Genomic DNA, 13,873 nt, shown 5'->3' with positions numbered 1-13,873 from the left:
GAATCAAGAGCTTTATTGAATTAAGCGGGAGTACATTCCTTCATCACACAAGCCGTGAGGAAGGCTGGAACATAATTTATCCAAAGACAACGTCTCCTAGAGGAATTACAGTGTTTAGCGCAAAGATGAGCTAATTCGTTCGCTTCTCTCGGAATGAAAGTTAAGCTAAACTCCTCAAAATTCCCGCAAAGCTCTTGAATTTCTTTCATTGTGGTAGCAATCTCCGAGCGATCAAAATCTGGAGAGTTCCACAATTTCACCAAACTTCGGGCATCAGTTTCAACTATTACCTTTCTGTAGCCCAGATCTAACGCTAGTTGGACACCATCTCGAATTGCCAATGATTTCATTGTCATAGCAGAGAGACCATGCTCATACCAAATCGCCTGAGCTCGTATCATATTGCCTTCATGGTCTCGCACTCCTAAACCAGTGCCTCATGTGTATCAACATCAAACGTTGCATCAACGTTTATCTTCAGGTATGACTAGTCTGGTGGCTCCCATTTGCGTTTCTCTTTAGGTGTCACTGTCGACCGCTGCATCCCAGTCTCAGTCAGGTCATAAGCTACATCAGTTGCCCATTTCACCGATTGTATCAACGATCTTGAGCTTTCTCCGTGCGTACGCGCATTCCTCTCCGTCCACACTGCCCATGCACCACAAAGAATAAAACATGCTTCAGCTTGCTGTACTTTGATTCCCTCCACCATATCCATCGCCCATGTTTGAGGGTGTAGCGCAGGTACTTTGATGGATGTAGTATGCTTAATCTCTTGCCAGAATAGTTTAGCCCAAGTGCACTCAAAAAGGGCATGACTGACACTCTCTTCTTGCCCACATGCTTCACAGAAGCCAATGCGCTCAATATGACTAGAGCATAAGACAGCTCTTGATGGAACAAAACCCTTAATCACTCTCCACCAGAAGTTCCTCACTTTCGGTGGTACTGGGAGGCGCCATAATTTCTTCCAGAATGGTTTGTCCGGTCCGCCTGCATTTGAGGCTGCTTCCACATCTCGTCGCAATTCGATCATCAGTTTATAGGCTGATCGTACTGAGAAATTCCCAAATCTGTCCGGAAACCATGACCAGAAATCTTCATGTGCTCTGCCCATTGGAATCCTAGTTATCATGGATATATCTGGCTCAACAAAGTTAGTTTCTAGTTTCTGCATATCCCAGCCCCCATTCTCTTGATCGACCAGTTCATCCACAAGAGTAACCGTTGTAGTTGGGAGTCTAACCAGTGGGCGTTTATCGTGGCTTTCAGGAGTTGCCGTCCCCCAAACCATTCCCAAATCCGAATGGAGTTGCCGTCCCCCACTCTTTTGATCAGCCCTTTCTTTAACGCTTCTCGGCCGTGCAAGATGGCCCTCCAAGTATGTGAAGCATTCCTTTTATTTCTAGCTTCCATAAAACCACAATCATGAAAATACTTGCCTTTTAGAATCCTTGCACACAACGAGTCTGGATTTGTGAGGAGTCTCCAGCCCTGCTTCGCGAGCATAGCTTGATTAAAAATCTGGATGTCTCTAAAACCCATGCCTCCCTCACTCTTCAGGACGGCAATATCAATCCATTTCTTCCAATGCATTTTCCTCTTCTTTTCATCTCCTCCCCACCAAAACCTGGCTAACAAACTAGTTATCTTCTTGCACATCTTCTTTGATAACCGGAAACAGCTCATTGAGAAGGTCGGGATTGCTTGACAAATAGATTTCACCAAAACTTCTCGACCAGCACTGTTAAGAAATTGTGGGGTCTATCCCTTGCACAACTTCTTAATTGATGAGATTATTCCTTCAAATTGTTCATCCGTGGATCTACCAAGGGCAGTTGGTAATCCATGGTATTTTTCCATTAGAGCTTCACTTGCAATGCCAGATCCTTCATGTACCCTTGCTTTCAGATCATCATCACAATTTGCACTGAAGAAAATCGCCGATTTTGTTCTGTTAACAAGTTGGCCTGACCCCTGTCTATATATCTCTTGAATATCATGAATTCTTTTTGCTCCAGTATGTGATGCCTGTGTAAAGATGAGATAGTCATCTGCAAATAGTAGATGAGAAATCCAAGGGGCATGGATGCCCACCCTTATGCCTCTCCTCAAGTATCGTGTACCAACCGATTTAAGTAAGCTTGTTAGACCTTCAGAGCAAAGTAAGAATAGATAGGGTGAAATTGGATCCCCTTGGCGAAAGCCCTTGGAAGGTTTGAACATCTCAGAGAACCTCCCATTCACTCGAACTGAGAAGGATACTGTTTCCACACATGCCATTACCCTGTTAATCCAAAATTCTGCGAAACCCAATTTATGCATTATAGCCCTCAAATAACTCCACTCTACTCTGTCATAAGCTTTCGCCATATCTAACTTGATTGCACAATCTCCACTCTTACCCCTTTTCCTTTTCAAATAATGTATGCACTCATAGGCCGTTAGAACATTATCTGATATGAGCCTCCCCGGCACAAAGGCGCTCTGTTCCTCAGATATTATTTCATCTAAGATAGGGCGGAGTCGAAGCGCTAAAACTCTGGAGGCTAACTTATATAACACATTACATAGTGAAATAGGTCGAAATTGAGTGAGATTCTGCGGGTTTTTCACCTTCAGAATAAGGACCAGTACAGTACTATTAACCACCTCTGGCATTATATTTCTCGGTGCAATGCATCTGCATGCCGGTAATTATTCATGATTTTCTCACTTTGTTTCTAAGATTTCAAGTTTGCATGCGTAATTTCCGTGTCGTCCACTTGAAAAGACACGGAAATTGCAATGTCTGCGTGGAGCACCCCGTTATGCATGCGCGATAGTACATGTTGTCCAACAAGTCGAGTCGGGTCGCAAAACAAAAAAAGCCATTTTGCGTTTGCTCTCTTGACTGATTGTTTGGGCGAGCATGCATGATTTCCTTTGTGCATGCATGGTGACAGTCCAATAATACTACACCTACGAAAGGTGCTACGTAGGCCTACTTAACCTTCCATAAAACTCCCTTCTCCCCCCTGATTTTAACCGGTGTGGGCCCCAGCTGCTAATCCTGGCCCAATTAACAAATCCCACATCAGCTTTTACGTAAGATCTGAACGTAAGCTTACGTATGTCTAGCATTGCTCGTGACAGTCTCCATCCATCAGACACTAGCAAACAAATTAAGTGAACCGGCGGACGGGCGGACGGACGGCTGCGCGCGCGCGGGCGCGGGGACAGTCGGCTCCACACGGACACGGGAGACCGGACGTGGACGTGGATCGTCATTGGTGGTAGGGCAGAGACATGGCCATTAGTCCCTAGGAAGAGGAAAGAAAAGAAAGGCCGGCCGCTGGGACCGCCGCCGCAGCGGTCGCTGGGGGTGACGACGGCTAGCGCAATTCGAGCGGCCAGAAGGGCATGCTTGAATTCGCTGCTGGGCCGCGATTACGGACCGTAAATGATGGTGGTCGTGGGCTCTCTGGACTCGGGGCATGAGGCCCAGTCAGAAGCCCAAGCCACGTCCGCGATCGATTCTATGTCCTTGCATGCGGTGTCGGTGCCCGAGTCATCTCCTAGTGTTGTTGCGACTAGGGTTTTTCGGCCACCGGGCTTTCCTTCGCTTGGGGCTGGGAGAGCCGTTAGAATCTCCGTTGACGCTGGCGTGATGGATGGCCTTGGAGGACCGCCGCCGGCCGCTGGGTCCGGCCATGGTGCGCCGCCTCCCGCGAGGCAGGGGCCACCTCTTACCGCTTCGGGTCCGCAAGCCGTGGGACCTCCGGCGCGGGCTGCTAACTGCCGGCCAAATGCGCAGCAGCCAGTGGAGCCGGCTCAGCCGGCGGCGGCAAAAGCTCAGGTCGCGGGCCGAGGCCGTGGTGCAAACCCGGGATGGGATGGCCGAGGCGGCTACGGCAGAGAGGGGCAGCGATATAACCGGTACAGTTAGTGGGGCGATGATGGCTACGACGTGTATGGCGAGGGACATCGCCGTGGATCATCTTCTGGGGGCGGCCGTGGATACAACTGGCACAATGGCGGCGGCCCAGGACACGTGGCTTCCAGGGTCCACCCGACAATTTTTTGGAAGGGGTCGCCAGCCCTAATGACCGTTTCTGGGGTGGACATCGCCGTGGCGGGAGAGGAGGTGCGAGGAGCGCACCTCCACCGCGTCCACCACCGGCTGTTGACGCGACACACACGCCCTAGGTGGTGGTGGGTACCACATCAGCGGCGGCGGCGGTTGTACCTGATTTGCCGGTAGTGGCTGTAGACACAGTCAGGGCCTTGGCAGCGGTGACTATTCCGGCGGCCACTGGAGCTACTAAGTCATGTTGGGGCAGAAAAACCTTCGGACAAAGTGGATGGTGAAAGGCTTTCAAAGTGGGTAATTTGTTGCAGAGTGTACTAATGAATTTTGTGACTACTACCACAGATCGCAGCATGTGTCCGTTGATTGCCCACTCCTTTCCGGTCCTAAGCCAGGAGTGAATATTTTCGGAGTGTGCTGCAGAGAGTTGATGTTTTTCGAGTCACCGGATGCGGCTCCTCTGACCCAGGTGGTGGAAAGTTCTTTCCCAGCTGTGGTTAAGGTTACCAATGGGTATATGACAGAGGCTCAGATTGTGAGGCAGTTGCGAGAGCTGGTACCAGGCAATTTTCAGTCGCATCTTGACAAGTTGGAGAACCAGACTTACAAGATGGATTTCCCCACTAAAGAGGATCAATTGCATATTCTCAAATGGGGTATGTACAGAGTTCTGAGTACCAACATTATCATGGCATTCGATGAGTGGAAGCAGCAACAACCAGAGGGTACACCTTTAGAGAAGGTATGGGTACGGTTCTATGGCGCACCACCCAAACCGATTAAGCACTTTCTGGTAGCCTGGAGTTTGTGATCTTTGTTTGGCAAGACGGAACAGGTTGACATGCCTTTCACTCATGCATAGGGAGCTGTGAGGTTACTTGTCAGTGTAGTTAACATTGAGCTTGTGCCGGATGTAGTCAAGTGGACACATGCCGGAGTCACATACGTCCTAGAGATCGAGATTGAGGACACATCGATTCCTCGGGAGGGGGATGAGCATCAGGATATGGACACAATTGAGGGATGCGGAGATTCCGAGAATCAAGATAAGGGGCCCACGAATATGCCACGGGAGTCGGCTAAGGGGCCGAATTAACAACCGGATAAGATGGATATGTTGGCCAATGAGGCACCACCGATGAACACACTTCGGTTTGGTACTTTTGGAGCGAGGTCAGCGCCTAGTCGGTTATGGAGCAACCGAGTAGAGGTGGACGATCCGGCGGAACTTGAGTTACCACCGATGATGCTCCCTGACTGTGAGTCGCCGACGATTCTCTCTTCTGAGCTGGCGGACTCCGGGCTGACGGTCACGCCGAGAGAGGCGATGGTTATCCCAAAGCTAGCTGCATAGGAGGCACGACACACACTTTCTGACGCTAGTCTGGTCACGGTGGGGACGAGTGATCCGATGATCTCCACGACCATTGGTTCGGATGGCACTGGTATGCTGACTGCGTGTGGGGTGGGGGGGGGCATGGGCAGGAGGCCCGCAACGCCCGCCCACCCACGGCGGCCTCGAGCTTCGTTGTGGAGGGGCCCAGACAGGAGGTCCATGGAGGCCTTTCTCCTTCGATGGTCCCAAGCGAGCTAGGGGAGGGGCGCGGGCAGGAGGCCCGCGACTTCTCTTCGCGAGACTTCGACAAGCAGCATGGAGGGGGGCCATGCCGCGTTGATGGTGAGGGGGGGGGGAGTGGGACTATCGAGAAGGTGGCTCCAAGGTCTCCTTCCCCCATTACTACCATTGGTGATACCCGCTCGACCACGCCTTACCCTTCTTCGCCGGCACTAAGGGAAGGGCGTGGGAGCCGGGTGCATATGCCTCGGGAGAGGACGGGGGAAGAGCTTATCTCTTTCGGTGGGATCACGGATCTGGTGATGGCTGGCCGGCGTGTCAGCAACCGGATCCAGGGACAGCCGGATGTAGATGACCTGCAGCTAGCACGTGCCAAGAGGGCGGCCATGCTTCAAGATGCAGAGGCAACTACAGGTATGTCGTTCGATAAGAGTTGTTCAATTATGCATTTCACAAAGCATGAAATTGTTGATAAGGAAAATGACTTAGGTATATCTTTGGATTCAAATGAGAAGGAGGTTGCGAAATCCGTAAATGATCTTTCAGACTTAGAAGCGGAGCGGGCTTCAGAAATAATTCGGAATCTTGCATCAGTCAAACCTATCACTACTAGGGAAAAGCCTATACACAGAACTTTAGCAGTAGTGCATGTTAAAAAAGGGCGCTACTGCTAGACAACAGTAGCGCACGCGGAATAACCGCACTGTAGATACACATATAGCAGTAGCCCGTCACTTTGTAAAAGCGCTATTACAAAAATTCCCACCACTAAGCCGATCAGCTACACATAGTAGTAGCCCTCTTTTAGAAATAGCGCTGCCGTTAATTTTGTTGTAGCAGCGCATTTATGTGTAAGGCGCTACTGCTAACGAAAATAAAATAAAATGAAAAACAAATAGAAAAGTAAATGAAAATGAAAGAAATAGAAAAAGGAGAAAGGAAAAAAATGTAAAGAAAAATAAATGTAAAAAGGGAAAAGGAGAAAGAAATAGCAGTAGCGCGTTTCAGGAAACGCGCTGTAGCTAACTTAGCTATAGCGCGTTTTCAGGAACATGCTACCGTTATGTTTCACTAAAACAACGGTTCCCCCCCGCCACAACAGGCACGTCCTCACAAATACCGACAGACATAGCAGTTGATTTGTCAGCCATTTGCAAAGATATTTCAGTAGGTGTCAACTTATTCAAGTCAAGTCTACGGTATAAAGAGAGAGGCATAACACTAACACCGGCTCCAAGATCACATAAAGCAGTTTTAATATAATTTCTTTTAATGGAGAAAGGTATAGTAGGTACTCCGGGGTCTCCAAGTTTCTTTGGTATTCCACCCTTAAAAGTATAATTAGCAAGCATGGTGGAAATTTCAACTTTCGGTATCTTTCTTTTATTAGTAATGATATCTTTCATATATTTAGCATAAGGATTTGTTTTGAGCACATCAGTTAATCGCATACGTAAAAAGATAGACCTAATCATTTCAGCAAAGCGCTCAAAATCCTCATCATCCTTCTTTTTGGATGGTTTCGGAGGAAAAGGCATGGGTTTCTGAACCCAGGGTTCCCTTTCTTTATCATGTTTCCTGGAAATAAAGTCTCTTTTTTCATAACATGAATTCTTTGATTGTGGGTTATCAAGATCAACAACAGATTCAATTTCTACATATTATCATTACTAGGTTGAGCATCATCATGAACATCATCATTCACATTTTCACTAGCTGGTTCATGTTCATTACCAGATTGTGTTTCAGCATCAGACATAGAGATATCATTTGGATTATCAGGTGGTTCAGCAATAGGTTCACTAGAAGTTTGCACAGTTCTATCATTTTTCTTTTTCTTCTTCTTAGAAGAACTAGGAACATCAATATTATTTCTCTGAGAATCTTGCTCGATTCTCTTAGGGTGGCCTTCAGGATACAAAGGTTCCCTAGTCATTCTACCAGTTCTAGTAGCCACTCTAACAGCATAATCATTTTTTCTTATTATTCATTTCATGGAGCAATTCTTTTTGAGCTTTAAGTACTTGTTCTACTTGAGTGGTAACCATAGAAGCATGTTTGCTAACAAGTTTAAGTTCACCTCTAATATTAAACCCAAGTATTTAATTATATCGGAATCATATTTCAATTTTCTACCAAAATAAGCACTGAAATTTTCTTGTTTGACAATAAAATTATCAAACTCATCAAAGCATTGCCTAGCAGACTTATAGTGAGGGATATCACCTTCATCAAATCTATAGAGAGAATTTACCTTTACTACCTGTGTCGGGATATCGGGAGGTTCTTCAATGTATAAAGGATTAAGATCATATACTTCGTCAACAGGCGGTATATTAAGACCATGTATTTCTTCAATAGGAGGTAAATTCTTAAAATCTTCAGCTTTAATACCTTTTTCTTTCATAGATTTCTTTGCCTCTTGCATATCTTCGGGACTGAGAAATAGAACACATCTCTTCTTCGGAGTTGGTTTAGGAATATGATCATTAATTGGAGCGGGAGCTGGCTCAGGAGGTGACCAATTATTTTCATTTGTCAACACATTATTCAATAGAATTTCAGCTTCATCCAGTGTTCTTTCCGTGAAAAGAGAACCCGCACAACTATCCAGGTAATCTCTGGAAGCATCGGTTAGTCCATTATAAAAGATATCAAGTATTTCAGGTTTCTTAAGAGGATGATCAGGCAAAGCATTAAGTAACTTGAGAAGCCTCCCCCAAGCTTGTGGGAGACTCTCTTCTTTAATTTGCACAAAATTGTATATTTCCCTCAAAGCAGCTTGTTTCTTATGAGCAGGGAAATATTTAGCAGAGAAGTAATAAATCATATCCTGGGGACTACGCACACAACCAGGATCAAGAGAATTAAACCATATCTTAGCATCTCCCTTTAATGAGAACGGAAATATTTTGAGTAAATAGAGGTAACGTGATCTCTCATTATTAGTGAACAGGGCAGCTATGTCATTTAACTTAGTAAGATGTGCCACAAAAGTTTCAGATTCATAGCCATAGAAAGGATCAGATTCAACCAAAGTAATTATATCTGGATCAACAGAGAATTCATAATCCTTATCAGGAACAAAGATAGGTGAAGTTGCCAAAGGAGGACCAGGTTTCATTTTATCTCTAAGTGATTCTTTGTTCCATTTAATCAATAACCTCTTAAGCTCGTATCTATCTCTGCAGGCTAAAATAGCTAAAGAAGAATCTTTATCAAAAAGATAACCTTCCGGAATAAAAGGCATATTTTCATCATCACTATCATCATCGTATTCAGTTTCATCAATTTCTCTTTCTCTAGCCCTAGCAATTTGTTCTTCAAGAAATTCACTAAGGGCCACAGTAGTATCAGGCATAGAAGCAGTTTCATCATAAGTATCATGCATAGTAGAAGTGGCATCATCAATAACATGCGACATATCGGAACGAATAGCAGAAGCAGGTGTAGGTGTCGCAAACTTACTCATAACAGAAGGTGAATCAAGTGCAGAGCTAGATGGCAGTTCCTTACCTCCCCTCGTAGTTGAGGGATAGATCTTGGTTTTTGGATCTCTCAAGTTCTTCATAGTGTCCAGCAGATATAAATCTGAAGTGACTCAAAGAATAGAGCTATGCTCCCCGGCAACAGTGCCAGAAAATGGTCTTGATAACCCACAAGTATAGGGGATCGCAACAGTTTTCGAGGGTAGAGTATTTAACCCAAATTTATTGATTCGACACAAGGGGAGCCAAAGAATATTCTCAAGTATTAGCAGCTGAGTTGTCAATTCAACCATACCTGGAAACTTAGTATCTGCAGCAAAGTGTTTAGTAGCACAGTAATATGATAGTGGTGGTAACGGCAACAAAAGTAAAGACATCAAAAGTAATGTTTTTAGTATTTTGTAGTGACTGTTGTTGGGTCACGTAGTAATTTCAAAAAAAAAATCCTACGCACACGCAAGATCATGGTGATGCATAGCAACGAGAGGGGAGAGTGTGATCTACGTACCCTTGTAGACCAACAGCGGAAGCGTTCGCACAACGCGGTTGATGTATTCGTACGTCTTCACGGCCCAACCGATGAAGCACCGAAACTACGACACCTCCGAGTTTTAGCACACGTTCAGCTCGATGACGATCCCCGGACTCCGATCCAGCAAAGTATCGGGGAAGAGTTCTGTCAGCACGACGGTGTGGTGACGATCTTGATGTACCACCGTCGCAGGGCTTCGCCTAAGCACCGCTACAATATTATCGAGGATTATGGTGAAAGGGGGCACCGCACACGGCTAAGAATATGATCACGTGGATCAACTTGTGTGTCTAGGGGTGCCCCTCTGCCCCCGTATACAAAGGAGCAAGGGGGAGGATGACGGCCCTAGGAGTGGCGCACCAGGGAGTAGGATTCCTACTCCTAGTTGGAGTAGGTTTCCTCCTTTCCTAGTCCAACTAGGAGAAGGGGGGAAAGGGGGGAAGAGCGGAAGGAAGGGAGAGAGGGGCCGCGCCCCAAACCCCTTGTCCAATTCGGACTGGGCTTGGGAGGGGCGCGCTCCACCTCCTGATCCTTCCCACCAAGGCCCATTAAGGCCCATTGCTTCTTCCTCGTATTCCCGTAACTCCTCGGACCTCCGAAAATACCCGAATCACTCGGAACCTTTCCGATGTCCGAATATAGTCGTCCAATATATCGATCTTTACGTCTCGACCATTTCGAGACTCCTCGTCATGTCCCCGATCTCATCCGGGACTCCGAACTCCTTCGGTACATCAAACTCATAAACTCATAATATAACTGTCATCGAAACCTTAAGCGTGCGGACCCTACGGCTTCGAGAACAATGTAGACATGACCGTGACATGTCTCCGGTCAATAACCAATAGCGGAACCTGGATGCTCATATTAGCTCCCACATATTCTACGAAGATCTTTATCGGTCAGACCGCATAACAACATACGTTGTTCCCTTTGTCATCGGTATATTACTTGCCCGAGATTTGATCATCGGTATCTCAATACCTAGTTCAATCTCGTTACCGGCAAGTCTCTTTACTCGTTTCGTAACACATCATCTCACAACTAACTCATTAGTTGCAATGCTTGCAAGGCTTATGTGATGTGCATTACCGAGAGGGCCCAGAGATACCTCTCCGACAATCGGAGTGACAAATCCTAATCTCGAAATACGCCAACCCAACATGTACCTTTGGAGACACCTGTAGAGCTCCTTTATAATCACTCAGTTACGTTGTGACGTTTGGTAGCACACAAAGTGTTCCTCCGGTAAATGGGAGTTGCATAATCCATAGTCATAGGAACATGTATAAGTCATGAAGAAAGCAATAGCAACATACTAAACGATCGAGTGCTAAGCTAACGGAATGGGTCAAGTCAATCACATCATTCTCCTAATGATGTGATCCCGTTAATCAAATAATAACTCTTTGTCTATGGTTAGGAAACATAACCATCTTTGATTAACGAGCTAGTCAAGTAGAGGCATACTAGTGTCACTCTGTTTGTCTATGTATTCACACATGTATTATGTTTCTGGTTAATACAATTCTAGCATGAATAATAAACATTTATCATGAAATAAGGCAATAAATAATAACTTTATTATTGCCTCTAGGGCATATTTCCTTCAGTCTCCCACTTGCACTAGAGTCAATAATCTAGTTCACATCGCCATGTGATCTAACATCAATAGTTTACACACTACAAGAAATATGTCAACTTATGACCTTCTATCAGTGACCCTCGAAGAATTGGTCATAAATTTATGACCATTTTAGACCAATTGGTCAAAAGCTGTTCAGGGGGCTCCAAACCCTAAACCATTGCGACCATTTTGGTGAGAAAGGTCGTAATTTCCTTAGACGAAATGGTCACAAAGAAAACAGTGCTAGTCCGCTGCCTTATTTCTAGTTGTTAATGACCAATATAGATGGTCATAGCCTTGTAGATTGTGGTGGGTTGTGATGACTAGGCGCCATCTCATCAGTTTTGTGGCAGTTTTTGCCCTAGGTTGTGAAGCAACCTATATTTCTATCATTCCCAAAATTCTCAAAACAATCTCATAAATTCTTTGGGGCATATCTTCATCAAATATGTAAAAATCCTTCCTTGCCTAGTTCAAAACTAATTCAACAATATTCATTTTCCTATTCTGTTCACAACAACACTTTATGAAGGAAGTGCTATTTATATATTCTTGATTGCCCTCGGAATTTTTGGGCACTCTTTTCTATCCAAATCATTACCGCATGACAAAATTCAGCTCCATTTGCCTAGCAAATCTTCCTCGGCAAATTTTCAAAGTTTTTGTCCACCTAGAAGTATTGTGAAGGAAGTACCTTTTTTATATCTCTAAATGACATGAAATGTATACAGTTCCTTCATATGCCCAAATTATCACCCTCCTCCAAATTGCAGCTCAGTCAAATCATCTATGTGAGCCCAGGTTCAATTTATATTTTATGGCCAAATTGGCACGTTGCAAAGCAAGTGTTATATAGACCCCTCCTATTACCCTCAAACTTTTCGGGCACTCTTCCATACCCAAATCATTGCCACATGGTAATATTCAGCTCAATTTTCCTAGTAAATCTTTCTCGGGAAATTTCCAAAGTTTCTACCTCAAGAGAAGCTTTGTGAAGTAAGTACTAGCTAGGCTTACCCAAATGATCTGAAAATTTACCAGTGCATGACCATACCTAAGTAACTTACCTACACCAATTTTGAGCTCATTTCATTCATCCAATCTCTCTTACTAGTTTTCCCAAGTTTCTGTCCATAGAAGAGCATTGTGAAGGAAGTACTACTTTGGCATGTCCAAATGGTATCAATTTTCTACAATGCTTTCTATGCCCAAATAACCATCCTCCACGAAATTTCAGCTCACTCCATTCATTATTTTGAGCCCAGCTTCAACATTCATATTTTTGTCCAGCGTGGTACTTTGCAAAGCAAGTACCACCTAGGATCCTCCTTTTGAGCTAAGAATTTGTGAAGACATTCTCCTTAGTAGATGATCATCCTCATCCAAAACTCACGCCCATTGGCCATGTGCATTTCCCATACCGCTAATCAAACACTTGGCTGCTAATTCATGTTTGAGCATCGATCGGTCTCCTCGTGAGAATCTTATGTTGAAATTTTCTTCCTAGCACCAAACTGGGGAGTGCCCAACCCACTAGACATGCCTAGGCCGCCCAGAACACATGGCAACATTACGGTCACGCGGTGACCACGCGACGAGCATGCGAGTTTACGCGCTCTAGAGTTGGGGCCCTCGGCCACCACCCAAACCTTGATATATCGCCACCAAACCATGTATTTATGATTAAATAGGTCCTTATATAACTAGAAATGATTTTTGGAAAAAATAAATAGCAAACTATGAGGCAGCTGCAGTTCAAATTTGACCCGCTTCCAACTGAATCCGCGGAAATTTGTCTTTTTCACGAGAGGTGGATCAAATTTTTTTACACCCAACCATTTTGTCAATTGTGCATTAAATATGGCCTAGTATTTTATAAAAATTATTTGGTCCAATTTTGCAACAATTATTTGGTAGTTCCTTCACAAAAAACCTCCTTTGGGGCACTCGAAAAATGGAAAATGGTTTTTTCATCCAACGAAAATGAAAACTTCCTTAGACAACATTGTTTGCCATTCCAATATGCACTCTTGTGCACAATATGAGATCATTTGAACAAACTATGCCATGAATGTGGCCATAAGATTGATCATTTGGCTTGAAAGCCATTGATCTCCACACATGATAGCTCGTTTCTGAGAACACTTTTTTATAATAATTGCCTTATTAAAAGTGTGTTATTTTTCCTAGGAACTTGGCCACATATGATGACACAATGCTAAGGTTTCCCAATTTTTTGATTTTTTTTGAATTTTTTATGCCCGTTTCAAAATGCGGTCAAAACGGCGGGAATGACCGTTCCTAGCTAGTGGTTGAATCTTGGATTTTTTTTGGTGTTTCTCTGATTAAATAGATACTTATGTACCTAGAAATGATTTTTGGAAAAAATAAATAGCAAACTATGAGGCAGCTGCAGTTCAAATTTGACCTGCTTCTAGTTGAATCGGCGGAAATTTGTCTTTTTCACGAGAGATGGATCAAATCTTTTTACTACCAACCATTTGATCAATTGTGCATTAAATATGGCCTAGTATTTTATAAAAATGATTTGGTCCAATTTTGCAATAATTATTTGGGAGGT

The sequence above is a fragment of the Triticum dicoccoides genome, chromosome 5A (assembly GCF_002162155.2).
Source record: "Triticum dicoccoides isolate Atlit2015 ecotype Zavitan chromosome 5A, WEW_v2.0, whole genome shotgun sequence".
Classification (NCBI taxonomy): domain Eukaryota; kingdom Viridiplantae; phylum Streptophyta; class Magnoliopsida; order Poales; family Poaceae; genus Triticum; species Triticum dicoccoides.
This window is presented reverse-complemented; position numbering follows the sequence as displayed.